Below are 25,273 nucleotides of genomic sequence, written 5' to 3'. Positions count from 1 at the left end.
GGCTTCCTCTGGAAGCCATGCATAACATATAGAATTATAGATGGGTAGCAGTAAATTACGTAAATATTTTTCACCATAAGTGTTCTGAGTAATATGAAATAGACAACAAGAGCGATGCTCGAGTTGTCTCTATCACTCAGAACCCCAAGGTGAAAGACACCAATGTAATTTGCTTTCTACCCATATGTAATTTTATGGTATGCATGCCCCCCATCCCCCCCAAATCATCTATCCCTACTTTTAATGGCGATGAAGGGGCAGAGGTGTAATGGGGGAGCTGTATATAACATGGCCTCCTTAAAGAAATACCTGCCCTCCTGTCACTCAAACCCACCACACCATGTGCTGTCATTTTCCATGCCTTCACATGTTCTGCTCCCTGCATTACAGCGCTGCTCTAACAGAGTCCAATAAGAGTAGCATTTAATTCCTTTATGACATAGCAGCGGTGAGTTACAAGCTAGATCTGTAACCCCCTGTTGCTATGCCACAGCAGTGATTTATCACATTTAGAATGTGACACTCACGCTAGTTGCACTCAGTGAGTCATACATAATATATAGAATTATAGATGAGTAATGGTGAATAACTTGATTGTTTTTCACTGAGAGATTCTGAGCGACATCAAATAGACAACGAGAATGAGAGCGAAGCGTGAGTTGTCTGTTATGTCACTTAAAACCCGAGGTGAAAAACATCTGCATAATTTACTTTTTACCCATCTATACTTTTATGTTATGGTTGACCCCTAAAAATCACCTGCCTGTGCCTTCAAACGATATGCAGGGGTACAGGATTATTTGGAGCTATTCATACTATTGCCTCTATGCCTTGTCCCAAATGTTAACTGTTTAGGTCTTGGACTAGGCAGCGCATGCGCTGTCTCATCAGAGAGATGCAGTATACACTATAGGTGAGGGAAGCCTCGCCCACTCCCCAGCCCAATTTTTCATTGACTTGTGGCTTTTTCCATGGTAAATGCTGCCTTCTGATTGGTTTAGAGGCTGCTAGTCCCGCCTTATGGCAGCCATGTCTCCTTCCACAGCTATTGGCCCCATTACTGCATGTCTGTGAGCACTACTTTGTGTCCATGTCACCCCTCCCACTGTCAGAGCCTTCTCTCCCGCCCCCTCCACTTATATTGTTCGTGCCTTATTGACGCCCGCCCACCTGCACTCTTGTTTGCCTTACATTGTACACAGACGCAAGTGAGCGGGTTCAAGCTATGGCAACAAAAGGCTGTCAGACCAATGGGTGGAGACAAAACTGAACCCGCATGCACGCTTGCATAGTGTTTACAACCTGCTCTGCCCCCCTCCTTGCTGTGTCCCGGTCCTGCTGCTGAATGAGCAGTGTCCGTTAAAGCTGAACAGCATTGGAAAGAACGGTGCAGTGGTGGGTGCGAGGACTGCTGCGCGGGGTGGGGTCCCTCCAGTGGCCTGAGGTGTGTGACTGGTGTGTGGCTGCTGCTGAGGGGAGTGCGGTGGGAGCCTCTTAGTGTTGGTGTCCCCGTCCTTGTCTCTCTGTAGTCACAGGCCACTGCGCCCCCCTGCCACGGCGTTGTTACTCTTCTGGAAGTTCCGCAGCTGTGGCCTTAGCACGGACCCCCATCCGCCTGGGCCTGTGCATCGTAGCAGAAGCCACACGGACCATGGACAATGCCAGGCCCCTTTAATTGGTGGGGCCTGGCATGGGCTGTGGCACGGCCTGTGGCAGGGCCTCTTACCGCTTTGCTAAACTATTCATACCGCTGTGAACAGTGAATCGAGGTCATTTTTTAATTGCTTTTAAACGGAAGCTGCAACTATTGTATTTTAAAAATTTTGGAAATAGCGTTTTTCACTCACTGTTTGGGGGGCTTTGCCTAGATCAACCAGGGCCTGCTCTCGATCTCATCCTTCCCGCCCTGGTCCGACGCGGTGAACAGCACCGTTGCGCGGAGGGCGTGGAAGTGTAGAGACAGGCACTTCCGGTTGGCTGGGGGTTGGTTAGCGCTCTACTCGCCATACCCTCATTAGTCCTTAGGGATATAAGGTGAATGCTTAAAAGGCCCGCAGCGGGCGGGCGCAGCGGGCGCACCAAAGGCAAGCCCGTCTGCGCCCGTCCGCGGCTGTACGGGGACCGGGACCAGAACCCCTGGTCGTTTTGCGGAGAAATTACTCTATGACAGGGCTGAACTATTGGCCTGCTGCCCCCCTATGGAAAATGCTTGCAGACACAGTATGCCGATCACTCAAGTAAGCTCTTGCCAGAATTGCTCATTTAGCTGTAGTAGGGACCACACTCGACAGGCAGGTAGCAGATCTCTTACTTGTGGCTTAATAAACTGCAGATCCCTAAGCATACACACTATTGAAATTGCTGATCTGCTTACGGACACTAAGTTAGATCTTTTGTTTCTTACTGAGACCTGGCTGGATACAAATTTAGATCCCGATATTTTAGAAGCACTCCCACTCGACTATACCGTCACTAGAATAGATAGAGAGGTAGGCAGAGGAGGGGGGATAGCGTTAATCTTTAGGGATCATTGACATAACCTCGACAGACCGAATATCGACTGCACAAAATATCGATAACAAATTATCGACTACAAAATTATCGATTGCCTATACTTAAACAACAAACCACAAAAATATCGAATCCACAATATCGACTACAAAAAACAACGACTACAACAATATCGACTAACAACATTATCGATTTCTAAAACATCGATTATCACATATTTAAATGAAAAAACGTCAAAATATCGAATACAAAAATATAGATAGCACATTGATCGTTATTTTAAAATATCGAAATTACTACATCCTTGAATACATCACTTTATTTTCTTAAAATTTAGTCATACTAATCATAATTATTCATATATTGTTTATATAAATCGATAAAATATATTATATAATTTCCTAACATTTATAACACAAAATAAATACAAACATACATTTTATAATACATAAACAATATTTCGAACAACTAAACATTTCTTACTGCAAATTATATATATTCCTCCACTTCACAAATATAACGATAACATTACCTGTACTAAATAAGGCCTTACACATTACAAAAACGTTAATTGGCGTCACCCATATAAGGAAAGCAATTAGCATAACAGGTAAAAAAATTCAAATCCACAAATAAAAACAGACTATCAATTTAAACAACCAATCCTATTTCTGAAACAATTAAACTAATACTATATAAACAAGATTACAGCAAACTAAAAATGCAGCCTACATCTCCTAACTAAAGGAAGACGAAACTCTGCAGGATTTCTGAAAGAAAACTGATTTACTTCAACATAAAGACAGCTACACCTATCTAAAGTAAGTACTACTACATTATTAGCCATCGAAAATGTAACTCTCAAACCTCACACCAATATTTAAAAGCCAAATACCTAAAATATATGTGTTTTTTTTTACTACTTATCCTACAGACAAAAAGAAAATACAGAAGACCTACACAACACCTGGACATCAAAAGTTAAATATAAATAAGTAAGTATATAATTGAAATGTAAATTCGACATTTAATAGATAGGTAACAAAATAGAAACTAGCTAAAAACCTCTATCAAAATATCATAAATAGTAATAAAATATTTCTACACATTTTCTCAACTTCCACAGGTACAAAAAGATATACACAGAAAATAACAGTTTGAAGAACATCAACACCTGAAAAGATCTACTTGAAATCATCACAAGAATTACAGGTAAATTAAAAATGTATTAAACTGTATTATTAGAATACAACATTATTTTTACAAAAAATGTAATGACATTCTCTTTTAATTACCTCCTAGCACTACAATACAATCATGACTGAAGGAGCTAAATTCATTTATTCACAAAAAGGGAAAATGCTTCTTTGTTACATGGGATATGTCTACACTCAAGAGAAACAAAAAGATTTGAAAGTGTTTTGGAAGTGTACGAAATATTATGCCAACAAATGTTATGGTAGAGCTATAACTCAGGAAACTACTGTTACTTATACTAAGGAACATAATCACCCACCCAATGTAACAGAAATAGAGATTAGACAAATGCTAGATTCCCTTAAAGAAGCTAGTACTAGAACTGATCAACCAACAACTGCAATTCTGAAACACCATTTAAGTGTACTTCCCCAACATGCTTCTAGCCAATTACCATCTATCAAATCCCTTAAAAGAACTGTAGCTAGACAAAAAAAGAGCAACATGCACTACTCCTCCCACACCAAAAACTTTTGAAGAAGTGCTAATTCCCCCTGAACTCTCTGTAACTCACAATAAAGATAATTTTATACTCTATGACAACAAATCTAAAGATAAAAGAATTATAGTGTTTGCCACAGCAAACAACATGACTAAACTTACCCAATGCCAAACTTGGATGATGGACGGTACTTTTTCTGTATGCCCCAAACCTTTTTATCAATTATACACCATCCATGGTCATTTCCAAAATGCAAATATTCCATTCCTCTATGCCCTTCTACCAAACAAACAGCAAGCTACCTATCAAGAAATACTAACTGAAGTCATTCAACATACTAACAACTATTTTCCACAAAAAATTATCATTGACTTTGAAAAAGCAATGATAAACAGCATCCTTAAAACATACCCACACACAGCAATACAAGGTTGCTATTACCATTTTAATCAATGTATCTGGCGACATCTACAAAAATCTACCTTGAGTATTCAATACGCCACTGATAGCACATTTGCTTATCAAATGCTTTACCCACAAACTAAAAACTGACCCTGAACCCTAAAAATACCCCTTTACCCAAAAACTGAAAACTAACCCTGAACCCTAAAAATACCCCTTTACCCACAAACTGAAAACTGACCCTGAACCCTAAAAATACCCCTTTACCGACAAACTGAAAACTGACCCAGACCCCTAAAAATACCCCTTAGCCCACAAACTGAAAACTAACCCTGAACCCTAAAAATACCCCTTTACCCAAAAACTGAAAACTGACCCTGAACCCTAAAAATACCCCTTTACCCAAATACTAAAAACTGACCCTGAACCCTAAAAATACCCCTTCACCCAAAAACTGAAAACTGACCCAGAACCCTAAAAATACCCCTTTACCCAAAAACTGAAAACTGACCCTGAACCCTAAAAATGCCCCTTTACCCAAACACTGAAAACTGACCCTGCACACTAAATATACCCCTTTATCCACAAACAGAAAACTGACCCTGAACCATAAAACTACCCCTTTACCCAAATACTGAAAACTGACCTAGAACACTAAAAATACCCCTTTACCCAAAAACTGAAAACTGACCCTGAACCCTAAAAATACCCCTTTACCCAAAAACTGAAAACTGACCCTGAACCCTAAAAATTCTCCTTTATACAAATACTGAAAACTGACCCTGAACCTTACAAATACCCCTTTACCCAACAATCAAAACCTATAACATTTTTTATATAATTATATACTTACCAACACTTACGTTGTAATGGTATGCGTTGTAAAAATACCTGCATAGTATAAACTTTTTATCTACATACATGCGTTGCTATGGTTTTTACATTGTAAAATTTTCATTGTAAAGGTAGTGCATTTTAAACGCTGTGTGCAAAACATTATATACCTTAAGTTAATATTAGTATTTCCTTATTTATTATTATATTACTTCCAAGTCTATTCCCCTATAAACAGACAACCCACTACAGAAAATTATAAATTTAATGTAACATAATTAGCAATTAATCAATCAGATTAACTTATTTAGAAATTATATTTTAAATTATGAACATTAATGTTTACATTAACAATTATTTAAATATTACTACCAATTAATACATTAACATATTTAATACATTAAAATTAAATTACTTCCCACCTTATTCCCCTATAAACTCACAACCCCCTACATGACATAAATTATTAAACATAACATAATTAACAATTAATCAATTAAATTAAATTATTTACCTATTAATTTTTAATTAATTTAAATACATTATTTTCTTAACAAATATTAAAATATTACTACCAATGAATACAATTTCCTTTTTAAATAAATATAATAAAATTTATTCCCACCCTATTCCCCTATAAACCCACAACCCACTACATGACATACATTATTTTACATAACATAATTAACAAATAATAAATTAAATTAAATTAGTTACCATTTAAATTTTATATAATTTAAATACATTATTTAATTAACAAATATTAAAATATTACTACCAATGAATACATTTACCTTTTGAAATAATTATAATAAATTTACTTCCCACCCTATTCCCCTATAAACCCACAACCCGCTACATGACATAAATGTTATAAATTTACATAATTACCTATTATTCAATTCAATTTAATTAATTAGCAATTACATTTTATTTAATTAACAATTATGATTTAATTATCAATTATTTAAATATTACTACCAATTAATAAAAATACGTATTTTATTATTTATTAGTAAATTACTTCCCACCCTATTCCCCTATAAACCCACAACCCCCTACATTACATCAATTTTATTAATTTACATAATTACCTAATATTCAATTAAATAAAATTAATTACCAATTACATTTTATTGAATTAAAATATATGATTTAATTATCAATAAAGTAAATACTACTACCAATTAATATAAATACATATTTAATTATTTAAATTTAAATTACTTCCCACCCTATTCCCCTATAAACCCACAACCCGCTACATTACATAAAATATATAAATTTACATTATTAGCAATTATTCAATTAAATTAAATTAATTAACAATTAAATTATAATTATTTAAAATATAATATTTAATTAACAATTAATTAAATATTAACACAAATTAATTAATTAACATATTTATTTATAATTAAATTACTTCCCACCCTATTCCCCTATAAACTCACAACCCGCTACATGACATAAATTATTTAAATAAACATAATTAGCAATTAATGTATTAAATTAATTTAATTACCAATTAAATATTATATATTAAAAAAATGTATTAACAATTAATTAAATATTAATACCAATTATTACATTTACATATTTAATTATTTATATTTAAAACACTTCCCACCCTATTCCCCTAAAAACCCACTACCCGCTCCTAGAAATTATTATAGTATTTGAAATATTTGTTTTAATTATTAATTATTTTTTAAATTATTTCTATATAAAAAAATAAAAAAATTACATATATTTTACCAATAAATGTAGTAATAAAACATTAAAACAATGTACATTTAACTATTAGATATTATTTAAATCCATATTAATAGTCGATATCATGACAGTCGATATCATGACTGTCGATAACACAACTTTCGATATTTTTAAACTACTAGAAACATCGATATTTTTTACTAACGATATTACTTACTCCATATTTTATCAATCGATATTTTTTTAAAAACATAAAAATCGATTAAAAAAATCGATATTACTTACCTCGATATTAATGCTATCTCGATATTCTGGAGTCGATATTATGTCCAGTCGAAATAAAAAACTCGATATTTAGACTGCACACCAATCTTTAGATCCTCCCTTAAATGCATCTTGGAACCAATCACAGTATGTGATAGTGAAGGTGGGTCTTTCACGCTGATGGTTAGCCCTAACCTTACGGTGAAAGGATTTCTGATATACAGACCACCTGGTTCCCCTATTCGCTTCCTGCCAAGTTTATTGGAGGGTATTGCTCACTTAGCCGGAAGGCATGATAAACTCCTGGTTTTGGGAGATTTGAATCTCCACTTGGTGGACTCTATGAATAAGGAGGCAGCCGATCTTCGCCTGGACTTGCAGTCATTACATCTAGTCATGAAATCAGTCTCTCCTACCCATCAGCACGGACACCTTCTCGATCCAATGTTTGTTAGCTGGGAGGATGTTGAGGTATCTGCCCCTCTCCCAGTTCCCTGGTCTGACCACTTTCTGGTGCCGTTTGTGATAAAATTGCCAGAAAATGAAAATCGAGTAGTAGCTATGGGTAACCGCCCATGCAGGAGGTGGAAACATTTTGTACAGGCTGATTTTAATAGAGAGTTGAGCGTAGGTGGCCCACCGGGCGGGTTTGATAGTGATACAGCCTCTGAAAATTTGGAGAGGCGTATTACTAATGCCCTTGATAAGGTGGCACCGCTGCTCTTGAACAAATGTAGGGGCAGAGGGCAGAAAACAGCCCCTTGGTTTACCCCTGCCTTATATAGGGTAAAATCAGAATGCAAACGCTTGGAGAGGCAGTGGAGGAAAGGTTTCCGGATCCAGGATAGACTGACTTACAGGGAGGAACAGAGGAAATAGCAAGGTCTGCTAAGACGGGCTAAAGGCACTCATTATAAGACCAGAATTGGTACGGTGGAGAATTCCACTAAAGAACTTTTTATAATATATCAGGAAATCTCCTCCCTGGTGGCCATGGCCGTGCCGAGCAGAAGCTCTGTTGAGGAATGTAATCGGGTGGCAAATTACTTCTCGGAAAAGGTGAAGGTAATCTACTCATCCTTCTCAGGGACTGCTATGAAAGGTGCGGAATTTGTAGAACAGATGGGAGAAAGTAAGACTGGGTTGAGACTGAATAATTTCATGGTCCACCCCTCTAAGATCCTAAGAAGTATTTGCCTTAGTGTAAAATCTGGTTCCCCAAGAGATCCTGCTCCACCTAAGGTGTTGGGGGAAAGCTTGGATACCCTGGAGCCTTTTATTAGGCATGTGTTAGATGTCTCGTTCAGTAGACACACACTGCCAGGGAATTGTAAACGAGCCATTGTTCTCCCGGTCAGGAAGAAGCCAAATATCAGTCACAATAAACTAGAGAATCTGCGCCCCATCTCGCTTTTGCCATTTCTGGCAAAGGTGGCGGAGAAGGTGAATCGCCAACTGGTGACGTAGCTGGAAGACACTAATCTCCTCCATCCATCACAATCTGGCTTTTGGGCAGAGCATTCTATGGAAACCACCCTGTTACATGCCACGGAAACCATCAGACAGGGGGCTGATGCGGGGCATACCATGGCCTTAATTATGCTTCGACCTTAGTGCCGCCTTCGACACTGTAGCCCATTACATCTTGCTACAGTGTCTGAATGAAGGAGGCATCTCGGGCCCTGCCCTGAAATGGCTGAAATCTTTTCTAGTTGATCGCAGCTTTCAAATTAGACAGGGAGAATACTACTCCAAGGATTTTATACTGGATCAAGGAGTTCCTCAGGGCTCTGCCCTTAGTCCCACCCTGTTTAACCTGTACATGTCTCCTCTGGCGGAATTAGTTCAGGGTTTTGGAGTAGAGGTGGTATCTAATGCTGACGATACCCAGCTGGTGATCTCCTTATCCCAGGCACCGGAGATTGCTGCCTCCAATTTCAAGGCCTGCATGCAGGATCTGGCCTCCTGGATGGATAAGAACAGCCTGAGGCTGAATGGCAGCAATAGCGAGGTGATGGTGGTGGGAGGTGATTCATCAAGCTGGACGTCAGAATGGTGGCCTCTGAGTCTGGGCCCCACCCCCATACCCTGCACCGAGGCAAAAAATCTGGGTATATGGATGAACTCTACTCTTTCATATGATAGACATATTAGGCGGGTAGTCGGGAAATGTTTCGGAGTACTAAAAAAACTCCCTAAATCATTGGACCTCCTACCGCTAGGGGCTAGGAAGACGATGGTGCATGCTTTAATTACTTCGCGCCTTGACTATGGTAACATCTTATATCCTGGGGCCACGGCTAAGGGTCTTGGTAGACTACAAGTCTTGCAGAATGCGGCCGCAAGGCTGGTTCTTATGCAGCCTAGGAGAGCAGCTTCAAAAAAATCCCTGGACTCATTGCACTGGCTCCCAGTTAGGGAAAGAGTTATGTTTAAGGCCTTATGCATTTGCCACCGTATATCTCAGAACACTGGCCCTGCCTACCTGAGTGACTTGGTCACCAGGTATGTGCTAGGAGGTCTCTTAGATCCAGTGGGACGGGGCTGCTGGTAATCCCTAAAGTAAAAAAGGCCAGAATGGGGGGCCGTTCTTTCAGGTTCCAGGCTGCTCTGAACTGGAATAAGCTCCCGCAAAAACTGAGGTTGGAATGCTCTGAAGCGAAATTTCGAAAGCTGCTAAAGACATATCTGTTCTCTGGCTAACATGAAGTGGTGCTAAATCTGGCTATGTCATTTCTTTTCACCCAGAACCGGGACACGCCGAGATGGCGTAACCATGCGCTTTACAAATTTCTTCTTCTTCCTATTATTATTATTATTACCAACTCACCGAGGTCCCCTGTGTGGTGTCGCGCTTAAAACCACACCGCGGCTCCGAGTATTCATTCCCCAAACCGCGGCCTCCTTCAGCCTGTTAGGCGTCGCTGCATTATTAATTACTGGCCCCTATGATGCTCTTGTCGGAGGCTCCATGTCACGGGTCTTTGTTAGGCGTCTTGTCTTATGAAGTCACTTTAATACTTAATGCACACGTACATTTTCTAGGGCTAGTGAGAAAAACTTTCAAAGCCTCCTGATCCCAACCTTAATATACATTTTTGCGCCCACTTCAAAATAAACAATTGGTTTAAAAGGGCGTCTTTTTTACCTTGCATGATCTCTGACTTCTCCTTACCAACAAACTATCAAAGCTATATAGTTCCTTCAATGTTTATATTTATATGTAAAAGAAACCCCGCCCCTCTCCGCCTATATTTGTTATTGCTTCGGAACATTCAACATTGGGTGTTAAAACTACAACTATATTTTCACAAACAAACATCACACAACCTTGGATGAAGCTGTAAAAGCTCTGTGTGGTGTAAAATATGCTGGCGATCTGTCAAAAATAAATTTGGTCTGTTAGAGGGCTCCCCTTCTATTTATTTGTGGATTCCAAAAAGAACCGGAGCATATTGCTTTATTTTTCATTACGATTGCTGGAATTAAACATTGTTTGAGGTAAATAGTATGTTATTTTTGTTTGTTTGTGCCTTTATCTCCTATTTATATATGCATGTCGCACTTATGAGGGTGTAAGCAATCACTAGCTTCAAACTGGTGCAAACAGACATCACACAACCTTTGGTGAACGTGAAAAACGTTGGTGAAATAAAGTATGGTGTAAAACAATGGTGACATTATAGCAAAAATACATTTGGTCAGCTGGAGATCGCCCTTTGTATTAATTAGTGACAGTTTTGCCATTGGGCACTGCTGTGCGATTTGCTGTCCCAATCCTTCCCTGCCCACCTTCAGTTCAGTCAGCTAGTAGCCTCTGTTTTGAAACATCCAACATTGGTTGCTATATTTCACAACGTAAGTATACTTTTCTCAGCAGACATCACACAAGCTACAAAAGCTATTTTACAGTGCACTACAAAATTATTACTATTGCACACTTTCAGAAGCGGGGTTAAAAAATAAGTAAGACAGGGACCTGACCTGACATCAGAAATAGGAGGGTGTCATAGATTATTTCCAGTAATATTATTGGCCTGCTCCTGTTACAATATTAAAAACACAAAACTATCCCTGAATCCACAACATGTCACCTAATTCCACTACGCACAATTATACACCACACCATGCCACATAATTCTACACAACAGCACACAATTGAGCTCCACACAATTCACAGGACAGCATAGTTACACTCCACATAATACCACTCAACACCACATAATTCATCCCCAAATAATTGCACTTTCATCCAAACCACATAAATCCAGTCTAAGCAACGTAGCAACACTCCACATGAATACACTCTACACCATGCCACATAATACCACTCAACAGAGTTTTCAGTCAACGCCACACACTTACACGCCACATAATTAAACTCCACACATTTCCATTCCACACCACATAATTCAACAAACCACATACTTCAACTCAACAACACATTGACTCAACACACCACATACAACCAATCCACACCACAACATTCCACATCATGCCTCAAAATTCAACAGCACACCGCATAAATCCACTGCATACTACTCCACAACACACAATCCCATTCCCAAAAATTACATTCCAACACACACAATCCCACTCTACATAATACCAGTACACTTAATACCACATTATCAGTTTTCCCATAATTCCACTGCACACTTTGCCACATTATTCCATAACACAAATCCACTGCACAACACACAATTCCACTATACTCAATTCCACAACTAATAATCCAATCCACCCCACATATTAACACTCCACACCTTGTACATTCACTGGTATCTAACACCAAATCCAACCCAAGCCAGCATGCTACAACTTCAGGAAAACACATTGTCATTTACACCTCCAATAGCCCAAACTGGCAAATGCGCCTGCGCTGTCTCGTCAGAGAGATGCTGTATACAGTATAGTGGGAAAAGCTCCGCCCACTTTCCAGCTATCATTTTGATTGGCCGTAATTCTAAATGCTGCATTTTGATTGGTTGTTGGGAACTTAATCCCGCATCCTCCAGGCCATGACATCATTTTCCTCCTTCCGAGGCTATCAGCCCCTTTACTTCCACAAAGTTTGGTTGTTCAGCCTTTCCCCGTTCCCTCCTGTAGTCCGTAACTTCTTGGACCATCACCACCCACACCACCCCCTCCCGTCTATACCTTCTTTCAAGCATGCACTTCTGTTGAAATTGCAATAGGTCTCTCGTAAATACGAGTCCTATTGCATTTTCAGTGCTTGGTTGTCCTGTGATTGGTCCATGGACTCGCACTCCTTGTTGCATGCGCTGCATGCGCGCGATGCCATCATACGCATGCGGGACAAATGGCATAGCCCGCAGCACCTGCACCCGCCCCTCAGCCACAGTCACTCTATACCAGCGTGAGCCTGTCGCAGCTCTCCCCCGGCCGCGGCCAGCCTGCAGCACCAGCAGCCACGGCTCCACGTCGCATGGGGTAAACAGGCAAAACAGCGTCAAGGGCCGAGATGTCAGTGGGCCCCGGACCGCCCGCAGAGCCCGCATGGGCCCGGAGTCCCATCCAGGAAGTATCACCGGCCTCCCACGTCCCACCTCACTGTCCCTGGCTAGCAGCCCTCTGTTCCCCTCCACCCCTCCGAACCTGGCTCCCGAGCGGAACTGCTGCCAGGAGCTGAAGGTATTGGCACTGGGCCGCTGCGATCACGCTGTCTGCTTCCAATACTCCAAGACTAGAGTGCTCTGCGAGCAGAGGTACAGTGCCGTGTGCCGGGAGTTGCTGAACAAGGTAAAGGAGTGGAATGGCTGGGTAGCGGCAGCTGTCAAAATGGCAGTCTGTTGGATTTTAAGTCCATTAATAGTCTGGCCCTGAATTTGACATTAATCTCTCTTTTTTAAGTTCTATCTATTACTTCTGTAGGCAGATCTCGATTTTGTTGCTGGAAATAGTTATTTGGTGTTTTTTGCTGAAGTGTGCAGTCTTTTAGAGGCAGGCCCCAGTACCAGAAAATAACCCTCAGTTGCTCCGGAAGTCTTTATTTACATTGAGCCTGAGCCAGCTACCTAGCGCTGCTCTTACTTTCAAGTTCTTCTTCCCTCTCCCGTCGTCTGTGCCTCCACAGCAGGCCGGCAAGACCACCCCCACCTCTCGTGGACGCCCTAAGATCCGCAGCATCAATGCAAGACCGGTGGCGCCAGCAGGGGATGCGATGGCAACATGAGAGGGCTTGTGTTTTATGCAGTTAAACCGTGAGTTATTCCTCGCTATTTCCACTCTGTATGTGTATACGGGGTCAGGCACGTGGTCGCCGCTTGCTGCAGTCCCAGCGCTTCTGTTCTGTGTGAGGTAGCGCACTGTTTGAGGCACTTAAAGGGCACATGAGGTTCTTTGGGGCTCATAGAAAATTACACTCAAATTTGATATGATAGAAGTAAGAAGTGTAAGGTAGAAACTGTGGTCAGCTGGCAGCGCAAAGATTTTCAGGAGTTGATGGGGTGTGGCACAGAAGTGTGCATCCCTCCTACTTTTATTTTGTATGGGAGAAGTAGGTAATGGAGTTAGACTTTGAAAAGAATACACACACACACACACACATTCACACACCCTACCCACACACACACATACACACACCCTACCCCCCCCACACACAAATACACACACACACATTGACCTACACTACCTCACTCCACCCCCCACACACACACACACCCCCTACCCACACACACACTTACACACCCTACCCACACACACACTTACACACCCCACCACAGACAAACACACCCTACACACACACACACAAACATGCGCATATACTTGCACGCAAATGTAAGCCTTTCTTCAAAAAATTACAGTCAAATGTTGGCAGTCGAGATTTTTTTTATTTTAGAGAGCGAAGCGGTGCCCTTAGATACTTGATAAGCTTGATAATTGCACACAAACTTCCCAATGATATCTTTATATCATACACCCTCTCCTCATGTTCTGTGTTTAGTAAAGTGTAAAATACGTCAAAACTACTTTTTGAGCAGCGTTGGAAGTGCGTTATTGATCGAGTTGAACCGCTGCCAATCTTGTGCCTGCTGCTTGTTTTGGAGATTATCACTGCTATCCTCCTAGCTCTGCAGTCACTGCTGTGATTACTCTGTTGCTTCTCATACTACTAACACCAATGTTATGTTACTTCGCTTACTACTTTTTTTTACAAATTATACTGTTACTACTAATGTACTAATGCTGCTGTCACAAAGCTACTCACGCCCCTATTACTGATCTCCTGCTGCTATTCTGTTCTTCTCCTTTATTACTGTTACTGCTATCCTGTTAACTGCTAATACTGCTGTGAGTGCCTACAGCTGTGTTTGCTATTCCTAGCACTTCTGTTACTGCTGTCCTACTCACACTTCACTTACTTTTGTACTCCTCACACTACTATCACTGCTGTTTTACACTACTATTAATGCTCTCTTGCTACCTTTTATCACTGCTCTCCTGGTAACTTAACTGCTATCACTACCCTATTGCTCATGCTTAACTGCTTTACTAGTATAATTGCTGCATTACTATTCTGCTACTTCTGAAGTCATTGCTAATCTGCTAACTTATTCATCTGATACTAAACACAGTATATTAATATATTTTATAATAGCAACTACACCACTAAGCTCATTAATATGCCGAGACCAATTGGTTTTGCCAATGCTTGTTTAAAAAGTCCTCCTGCTGCTCACCCCCACCATCCTCTGTGCCTTTGCTACCCTCCAGAAGCTCGGCCCCCTGCTCTCCAGCGCTGCTTTGACAGGCTCTCCGAGACCCAGCATAAGCAACCCGGAATTCCTTCATAATGTAGGAAAAGTGGTAAAAAAAGATCCCTTAACCACAGTTGCTATGCCATAGCAGTGAATTACTGGATTTGAAATCCAGTAATTCACGATAATGGCTCTCAATGCGAGTCATACATAACAAAGGCCATTTCTCAGCTCTTTTTGCAGCGTTCTCCGTTTAGATATAAAAATATCAACACTTAGGTAAGAGTATCGCACAATATACTTTGGCTGAGCATACTCTAGCAGAAGGGGTCAGAGAAGTATTAAAAGAGCAAATTAAGCCACACAGGAGAGAATGCAAACAGTTAAAAAACAATTTGTTGCCAAAAAAAAAGAAAGTACTGTAGGGGGTACTGGTGCATGAGAACGAATACAGGGAGGGGGAAGTCACTCACATTGTTCGAATCAGACTTGTGGGTAGTAACTGTAAACAATACTCCTGGAGTTTCATGCTTATAAAAACTGACAGCTAGGTTTCAATTGTATAACCTGGGATCATGGATTACTCACTAAAAAGATTCAAGGGTCGCTTTTCTGATGGGAGGTGTTCAAAACCGAATACTTGCCTTTCTCATCCTGATTAGCGTTGTGCACAATGTGTGGAGGTTGCAAAACTAGAATCTTTCCGCATTCAGAATTGCCCACCCCTATTTGCAATGAACTAAACCCTAATGGATGGAAGCATTCATTATTTTCACGTAAAGGCATCAAAGCATGCATGCTGTCCTCCTCCAAGACGAACATCCCTCGAGTATCTGAGCAATAATTTAATACACTGCACAAACATAAATCTCTGCTGTCCTTCAGCTGTGCCCATTTCGGGGGTCGCTTCACAATAAAGGCCCAGTCATTTATAATAGTTGTGGTAGGCTGATATCGAACGAAAGCAATATGCAGGCAAACTCTGGAGCATTTTACGACATTAACCTCAAATCACAATGGCTGCCTCTCTTTACAGTGACTTGGCACGTAGACGACGCCACGGCTCTGCAGCCGTATGCATTACCTTATGCAATTCATCTGTTTTATCAGATGCCTGTGCATATTTCCACTCTAGATAAATCACAATCGCTGCTTGCAAGCTCATGGGGTTGTGCTAGGTCATTGTTTATATTCCTCGATCCGTTCCACTTTCCTGCCTGTTGACTCTAACTGTTCTTTCTTACTCATAAGATACAACCACTGAATACTGATACACATGCTCTGGCTACAGTACTTCACTGATGCATGCTGTGATAATAAATCAGGGAGAATGGGCCATTTAGTAGAATCGGGTTGCCGTAGTGACATAAAAATGGAGATGGGATTAAACTCGTGCTTCTTTCTTTTAGCCTATGCTGCTTGTGTGCTATGTAAAGAAATGCAGGACTAGTCTTGCGGCCTACACTTACCTTTTGTTGACACATCTTTACATGAAATAGCTACCTAACGGTGCTAGCCGCATTGGCATATTCTCTCAAAAGAACTACGTTTGATTTATAGTTTATTATGTTTCTTTTTTAACGTAATTAAAATGTCTCAAGTGCTAATGTTTAAACACCTGAAGCACATTTAAAGTGTTCATCAACCCATTATATGCTGGTCAGACAAATGATGGACAGGGGAGAGGATTTGTTCAGCCTTACCTCAATCATTCCATTGTGCAGCATTTTTCACCCTAAGTGAGAAAGTATGCCCCGACGTGCGTCCTGTGCTCGCTATGCCACCGGATTTAAGCTAGCCTGGCTGCTGAGGGTGATGCCCCCAAACCAGTCCCAGGATGCTAGTGTTCACTCCAGGGAGTACCTAGCCTGGCAGTTGGGGCTGGACTGTTCCCAGGGCTATAGCCACGGGGGTGGGGGGCATTGGAGGTCTGGGCAGCCGCTGCAGGGTGGGGCGGTGGGGCCGGCTGAAGGGGGATTTCGAGAGACGGCCACAAGGGAAAATTAAATAAAGAATTAATTTTCCTTTGTGGACGTCTCTCCAAATCCACCCCCCTCTCCCAGTCGGCTCCACCGCCCCAACGATCTTACCTGAAGTGGCCGCGGCTGGGGATTGGGCCAGCTCAGGATAATGTTTGCCCCCCCCCCCCCCAACGAGCGAGGCAACTGGCACATTTGAGGTGTAGGAGCTCAGAAGGTGAAAGGGCAATACAAATCCCTCTAAGTGTTGTTTTATCTTGTTACATTTGCTGTGTGTTGCACGACATTTTAAATGTCAGGCCATCTTTTGAAAAATTGCTTCTTTTAACATGAAAATGTTGTTGACTTTTCTTCCTTTAGAAAGTGAGAGCATTCTCTACAGTGACCTCCGTGACAATCTGTCGGTGGCGTAGACAGGGCCAGTGGAATTAGGCAGCAGCAGAAGCCTACATTCTTTGGCATTTTTGACAAATTTTGTGACAAGAAAACGCAAATGTTGGTCTTAATGCTCCACATTTTTTTATAGTATCACTTCATTATGTTGTGATCATTTACACTTCAGCACTGTCTGGGGAAAGGCTTCACTTCATTAGTACCAGCTCTACATCCAAATATAGCTCTGCGTTACGAAAAGGTGCCCATTCAACCTTTTCAAAGGACCCTCCATTGCACTGCAGCACATGTTTCAACATTTTCAGTAAATTTTGATCTGTTTCAGCTAGAAACAAGATTCGATTTTTGTTAAAATATACTGAATATGCAGCAGATGATGGATCATGTGGCAAATGTAATACATTTGTAATTATGCTGGTAATGTAGCAGCTGCAGAATCGCATAGTTCTGTGGCTGCAGAATAGCATGATTCTAGTGGCATTATGTGCAGGGAGTTCAAAAAGAAATACTGTAGAATGTCCTTTTTTTTCTAATTCAGAAAAAACATAATTTAATTGTAAATTAACTGTACACATATTTCAACATATACCAGCAGTACATTATTAATTCTGAAGTGTGATGGAAACAAAGATTTTTAGCAGGATCAAAACAAATCTTGGTGATGGGTGATGAATAGTATGTTGTATTGCCCATTTGTATAGGTCTTACTACCCCATGTGTGACATTGAACTGCTTACTTACTTTGGCAGCAAGCTACACCCCATTGGGTGGTGTGTGGCAGTGTGTGTTATGTTTGATTTGTGATCCAATGTAGGAAGGGTTTTCATGTTGTGTGAGATGACCACAAGGTGCGGTTATCGTGTTATGGTTACAGCATATAGCAGTGTGGTGAAGGATAAGGTGGGGAGACACAGACGCATAACTATGATTTATGGTTTTTCAGTCACTGGCAGATTTGAACAACTCCGCGGATCCCATTTATGGTATTTCTTATTATTATAGTCTGCTTAGCTGTTCACTTCACTTGGTTTTGGGGCAGATTTATTTATATTTCAAGTGAATCAGCAAAGCAACATGCTGCACTTCATTGCGTGAAAGGCAGAGAGCAGAAACTCGCCATATTTATAAAGATATTGCACATTTCTCCTGTCTCCTAGCGCTGGCACACTATGTGCATCCTAGCTCCAACACAGGCACCCTTGTGCCAAGGTACGAGGGTGTATGTGTTCTAGGCACACATGTTGTTGTGCATGAAGGGGCAACTTCCTGCATAAACACAATTCTTAGAGGCATATTCCTCCTAGGAGTGCTGCAGAATGCAGCACATGAAAGAGAGAAATAAAGATATTTCTCCTCATTGTACCTCCCTGGGAAGGCGTAGCATTTTGATGCATATCCCAGGTTTACTACGTTTAGTAAATCTGGGAATGCACCAAAATCATAGGTCAGCTCTCCTTAACTTACCTAGTTATCAAAAGTAGTTTTCTGGTTCGGTTATTTCCAATCTGTGTATTGAAGCTCAGTGTTGAGCTTGAGGATGTGACTGCCTTTCCAGGTTCTGTTGCCAATATGTGTTGTGGTGTAGTTGTCTTCATAATAGCAATGTTTTTAACTGTCTTCTGAAGTGTATAGGCCCCTGGATGCTGGCTGGTAGTGTGTTCCAGAGCTTGGTGGATTTTACTGAGAAAGCAGTGTGTCCTACTTTTTTCTTATGGTAGGGGGTATATGTGGTGCAAGCCTGGAGCACAATGTCCTGATTTGTTTATATTTCATGAATTCAACTTGTAGTTAATAACTGGTCTTTTCATTGGAGTCTCTGTGATCAATGCAAAATGCCTTGAACATTGTCCTTTTTGCTATAGGTAGCTAGTGGAGTGATTGCAAGATGGGAGTCATGTGTATTTGTTCTCTTGGGTGAAGGTAGAGAAGCAATTTTGCAGCAACATTTTCAATGAGTTGTATTTGGCGTATTATAAATGAGGGTGCACCAAGGTATAGGTGGTTGGCTTAGTCAAGCCTGGAGGTTTCGAGTCAGATAATGGCATGCAGTTTCTCTTGGTATCCAAGGAATCAAAGTAATGTTTTCACTGTGTAGAAGGCACTCTGTTTGATGTTGTTAAAATATGATATCAAATATAGGTCTGATTCGATATTTACTTCCAGGTTTATGACTTCTCTTGATAATGTTGTACAGACTTCATGTTCCTCTGGTCATATGGCAGTAGACTGGTATTTTTGTCATTGGTTGTAGATCATAAGCCCTGTATTAGAAGTATTTCGCTTTAGATGTTTCTTCATCATCCGTGTGTTTATGGCACCAAGTCAGTCATCAAGTTTTAAATTGCCGAAGTCTTCCAGACCATCCATTTAAAAAAATGATTGGGTGTCATCTACATAGTTGTAACAGGTAAGTAGGTAAAAAAACGTTATTGTTAGTTTAATTACAATTGTTGTAATATTAAATAGTTATAAAAAGAATTAATTAAAACAATAAAAATTTCTTGCCGTGTGGCGGCAGAATTGTCTAAATGCATGTACGCCATAGTTGTAACAGGTGAGGTTGAATGATTTACTCATCTACTACTGATGTATGTAGATTTTCAATAGTAGAGGGGATATGACGGACCACTGTTGGACACCACAGTGTTTGGTGTGAGGAGCTGATATGAAAGGTGTTATCAAAAATATTTTTCTGTCACAGCTGAGAGACCAAGAATTTAATGGGCATTAGCTGAACTCCCTTTTCACCTTTCACATATGATGTGTCAAACAAGAATTGTCTGTGTGAAGGGATTGCACAACTGTACAGGACATTGAATCATGTTGTTCTTAAGCGAGCAACTTTCATGAAGTTTGCTATTCCTGATACATAAGGGGTTGCCACTACCCAAACCTACCAGACATTCAGAACCAGTGTTCAGTCAAGTAATTCCATATTCCAATATGGTATGGTGCTTTGATTAGCCTTTTGTGCCAGGGCTGAGCTATCACAAGCCTGCTACTATTTATATTTCACTGACATTGCTCCAGCCTGCACTGGCCTATTAATAAATATAAACAAAAAATCAAATCAGGGAGTGAAGAGGTAGTGCTAGAAAGCACTCAGGTGGATGCACCCTCCTCCAGTCAATGGTATATATAAACAACAAGGTCCACCTCTAAGAGGTTTCCTGTGAGCCAAGATATGACAGGCATACACAGTATTTGTTAAAATACCCCTCACACACCAAAAGGGCCCTTGGTGTCATGCTTCATCTCGGGGTCTTCCCGCTGCGGGACGGGGCGTGCTACGACGAGCGACTACGCAAGGAGCACTTAGATATTGTAAGTGCTACATGATGTGTATTTGAGTGAGTGTAAGTAGGGTCAGGGGTGAATGGGAAAATCTCACTTTTCCTATTCACCCCTGACCCTACTTACACTCACTTCAAATACACCTCACATAGCACTTACATATCTAAGTGCTCCTGCGTAGTCGCTAGTGGTAGCACGCCCCGTCCCGCAGCGGGGCGGGAAGACCCCGATGATGAAGCATGACATCAAGGGCCCTTTTGGTGTGTGAGGGGTATTTTAACAAATACTGTGTATGCCTGTCATATCTTGGGTCACAGGAAACCTCTTAGAGGTGGATCTTGTTGTTTATTAAGAAATATAGCCTGGTGAGTTAATGTATCTGCTCTATAAAATGTGATTTTGTTTGCAGGAGTCAGATAGTTTGTTAGGTTGAAGAGCCTGCTGCAGAGGGGTGAAAACACCCTAAGTAGCAGTAGTGTAAAGCTAGCTGAAATGGCCCAATATAGCCTACCGCGTCACAAAGGGCTGCTATAATTGACTATCTTTAAAACATTAATTCATAACTTTTTAGCTCTGACAGGGTCAACACACTGTGAATATATCTCCTACTATAATCAAGGTATTTGTGGGCGAAAGAATTTCTATTACAATTGACCTCTCTAGACATCTCCGCAGAACATCAACTAACACTTTCAGTTTTTACTATATTGTAATTTACGATATGTGTAGTGTGAATCTGCTCTATGAAATGTATTGAGTCCTTTCGAATTCTACTTTATCTTTATCTAATTTATGGCCATAACAAATACATTGATGTTATGAGGTCTTATGTAATTAATGTACTAAATACATATTATTTGGTTAACATTTGGGTAGTGGTAATATTGAGAGAAGTGTAGGAAGGCTGAATGGTAAGAAGTTTATGGATCCTCACAGAATCCAGAACCTCCCTTCACAAACATATGAGGATAATATGTGATTTTGCTAAAGTTTGCTGTTGGCAGGGCATTCTGGTTAAGGGAAAGTATTGGTATCCACATAAACTACACCACCCCAGACTTTACTAGGTACCTTTTTTTCAGAAATGTATGGGCCTGGAAGGTTTCCCTTGATGCCGATTGAGCTCTGGCCTAAATACCACAGCTACCCACATTGACAGAATTGGTCACTTTGTAAGGCCGTCTTGATCGTTGCCTGTGTCTTAGGGAGTCTGTTCTTTCATGGGTGACATGTTAGTCACCAGTGGAGGCAGGCATCTACAGAGAGTGGTGAGGCATGCAATTTGGAGGTGGGTGGATGCATGCAGGTGCCGAGACACTGTAATGATAGTGTTAATGAAGGGCAGCAATGCAGGCTCCCACTTTTTCTCTCATACAAATAATCTTCTGAGGGCCTACACTGAGGCGTTTTCTTGTGCATAATATCTTGTTTTTTACCACAAATGTGCGTTTTTTTCACTAAATCAACACACACATCCGTGAAAGAAGTAAACATCAGAAGACAGTAGTTAGGTTGCTGGGCTTCTCAGAATTTTACTGACTAGGAGCTGGAGCGAGATTATGATACACATGTAGGGCATGTGGCAATCATTTCCAAATCGGGGGTCACTGAGCTATGGATTGCAATTTGCAAATCACAAATATGCATATGAAATAGATATAAGGCTATGCCTTATCTCACCTATATATACCTACATAATATATATATACCTTCAAGGTATGTAGATGTGGGCATAGGAGTAGTAAATCAATTCTTCCCTATTTGCACTTGCTTTAAATATTCTGCTCTTGATATTCTTGTATGCCGATATTCTAGGGGTCAGTATTTAGTAGTGCCACCAGTATTTGGGATAGAATGCACCTATAGAGTACAGCTTTAATATTAGTTCATAGCTGGGGGCCAGAACCCTCTAATAATATACTTCTGGCTATGGGCCTGACTGTTCCAGTGGCTAGCAGGATCAAGACTGATTTGCATATGTCTTGGTCCAAACTGGAATGGCGTGGCAAGGAAACAAACAATGGATTAAACCCAGATCTGTGTCTGAGGGTGAATGTTTGATTTGTTCAGCATTCCATCCATCATCTGTTCTTTTTGCATTTGTTGCTCTAAGTGGGAAGGGTATACGCAGCCGTGGGTTTTTTGCTATCTATACCTCTGGATTCAAGCTAGCCTGGCTATTGAGGGATGATACTGTTGCAGCAGAAAGATGTGCAAAAAATTCCTTTCAATTAGCATCACATATATTTTCAATGAAAACTATTTTCTCTCTGAGCCCATAAAATAACACTAAACTACCATCTGTCCTCTGGTGGATCTTTTACATGAGCTAACAGGGACTTGGATATACAGCGATCGATCGTGAAGCAAATTCTTATGAGAACCTGGAATAAGAAAATGCCAAATTAATGCTTACAGCACACAACCATTAATTTAGATCATATAAATGATAATCATTTGACTAGAGAGTTCACACCAAAAATGACATAAATACAATATATTTGGTCATGGAAATCATTTATCCAAAACCTCAATTTGAATGGTCAAGAACATAAATCAGATTAAAATCAAATTTAATAGAACTCTTTTAATACAATTAATCACACAATTTCACACAAATTCAACAAGTCAAAGATTGCTGGTTACCTATGAAAGAAACGAGAGAGAGAGAACATGGGAAAATTGAGTTGTAGCATTTAGATTATACAAACCAAAGATGCAGAGTTGAAGCATATTGAGTCACATGAATGAGTCAATACTCTCTTCAGCTGAAGAGTTATACCAGAATGCTTTACCAGCCAGCAAAACCCAGGATTGAGTCCGTTCACAAAGTTCAGTTCAAATGGGTTTGGCATAGGAAAGGAAATCAGAATTCAGTCCGACAACATTCCAGGCAGGGAAATTGAAAATGACAGCCATGCAGACTCCTTCTCCAAAGCGGCAATTATACTTCCAAAAGTTCTCAGTTTACTCCCACAAAGTATCCTTTGAATCACTCCATATGCTTTTCATTTGTTGCCCACAGTGTGCTGCTCATGGTGTGATCAATAGCTCCCTTAGTAATCCGTAAGCATTAAGTAATCATTTTTTGCAAAATCATCAAATTCAATAACGTTATATTTTCATCCTTTCCTTGGAAGTAAGAAATTTCACTTTGTTCACTGTCTGTCCATTCCCAGACACTCTCTCTGGGTTTGCAACTCATTGATACATTTCTGTCAAAAGTGTTGCTGAATCATAAGTGAGTCTATTGCTTGCAAGCACAAGAAAGAAACTTCATGAAAAGTTAGCACAGCCTCTAAAATGACTACTTCAGTTAGATTCTGCTTTTCCAATGAGAAAAAGAGAGCATTTGAAGCCTACATGAAAATTTGCTGAATCATTATCACTTTATGATTAATATAAAGCACACATTAATATGAATAATTCAGTTTTCTCAGTTCATTTTCTCATTATTCTTCTCCTAAATGATATATGTTAATATAAGGTAGTACTAAAAAGTATATTTTCATATGTTTTTATATTTTCAAAACAGATTAACATACATGTCACTTTTGATATTTACGTTTTTAACCCACAATACTAAAGTATTACGGCAAAACTTCATGTTATCAAGTATTCATATACTAAGCATTCAAACCATTTTTTGAGTGTTCACTATGTAAGCATTTATTTCATTTATCACATTTAGAAGTCAACAGCACATTTTCTAGGTTAAATAATGTTTAGATTCTCAAGCACGTGCTACCATTGCATAAGCAAATAACTTTTTTTCCTCTCTCTTGCTTTATTTAGGTTTTTAGCATTTTCCATGATTTAAACATTTCTGCTTACTTTTAAACTGCAGTATGAAATCTCAAGTTTTTCGTTTCAACCATTTTACATGTTTTCATTAATAATTTATTTTTGTAAATCTAATTTGATAGGGAGAATTCATAGTGGCAACTTTTACGCTCCATCAATACAGCTAACCCACTCTCAGGATGCTTGTTTCCGGTCCAGGGAGGATGTGGCCTGGCAGTTTGGGCTGCCCTGTTTCACTCAATCAATCAGGGTTTAATAAAGTGCAACTACTCACCCACGAGGGTCTCAAGGTGCTAAAGGGGGGGGGCATCTCTGTAGCGTGCTGTGGTCATCCAAAGAGCCAGGACTTGAGGCCTTTCCTGAACAGGGGCAGTGTGGGTTTTGATGGAGGTGGAGGGGGTCAATTCAGGTCTCAGCTGCGGGGTAGGAGAAGAGCCTCCCTCCCGTTCTGGTCTTGTAGATGTTTGGGACAGTGGCCAGAGAGAGGTCGGATGATTGGAGGTGTCTCTTGGGTGCGTGGAAGGAAAGGCGGTTGTTTAGGTATGCTGGTCTGTTGTTGTGGAGGGCCTTGTTAGCATGGGTGAGGAGCTAGAAGGTTATTCTTCTTTCGATGGGGAGCCAGTGGAGATCGAAGAGGTGTTGGTGATGTTGTTGTG

At 40.4% G+C, this 25,273-nt stretch overlaps 1 protein-coding gene across 2 annotated transcripts in view; it reads left to right on the top strand.

The window, feature by feature from the left end:
* The window catches only part of DPYD (dihydropyrimidine dehydrogenase), a 3,662,673-nt gene that overhangs the window by 1,775,945 nt on the left and 1,861,455 nt on the right, over positions 1–25,273 (top strand). The window lies entirely within an intron of this gene.

This window comes from Lissotriton helveticus, chromosome 1_1 (assembly GCF_964261635.1).
Source record: "Lissotriton helveticus chromosome 1_1, aLisHel1.1, whole genome shotgun sequence".
Classification (NCBI taxonomy): Eukaryota; Metazoa; Chordata; class Amphibia; order Caudata; family Salamandridae; genus Lissotriton; species Lissotriton helveticus.
Note: the sequence above shows the minus strand (reverse complement) of the source record. Positions and strands in the feature narration are given on the sequence as shown.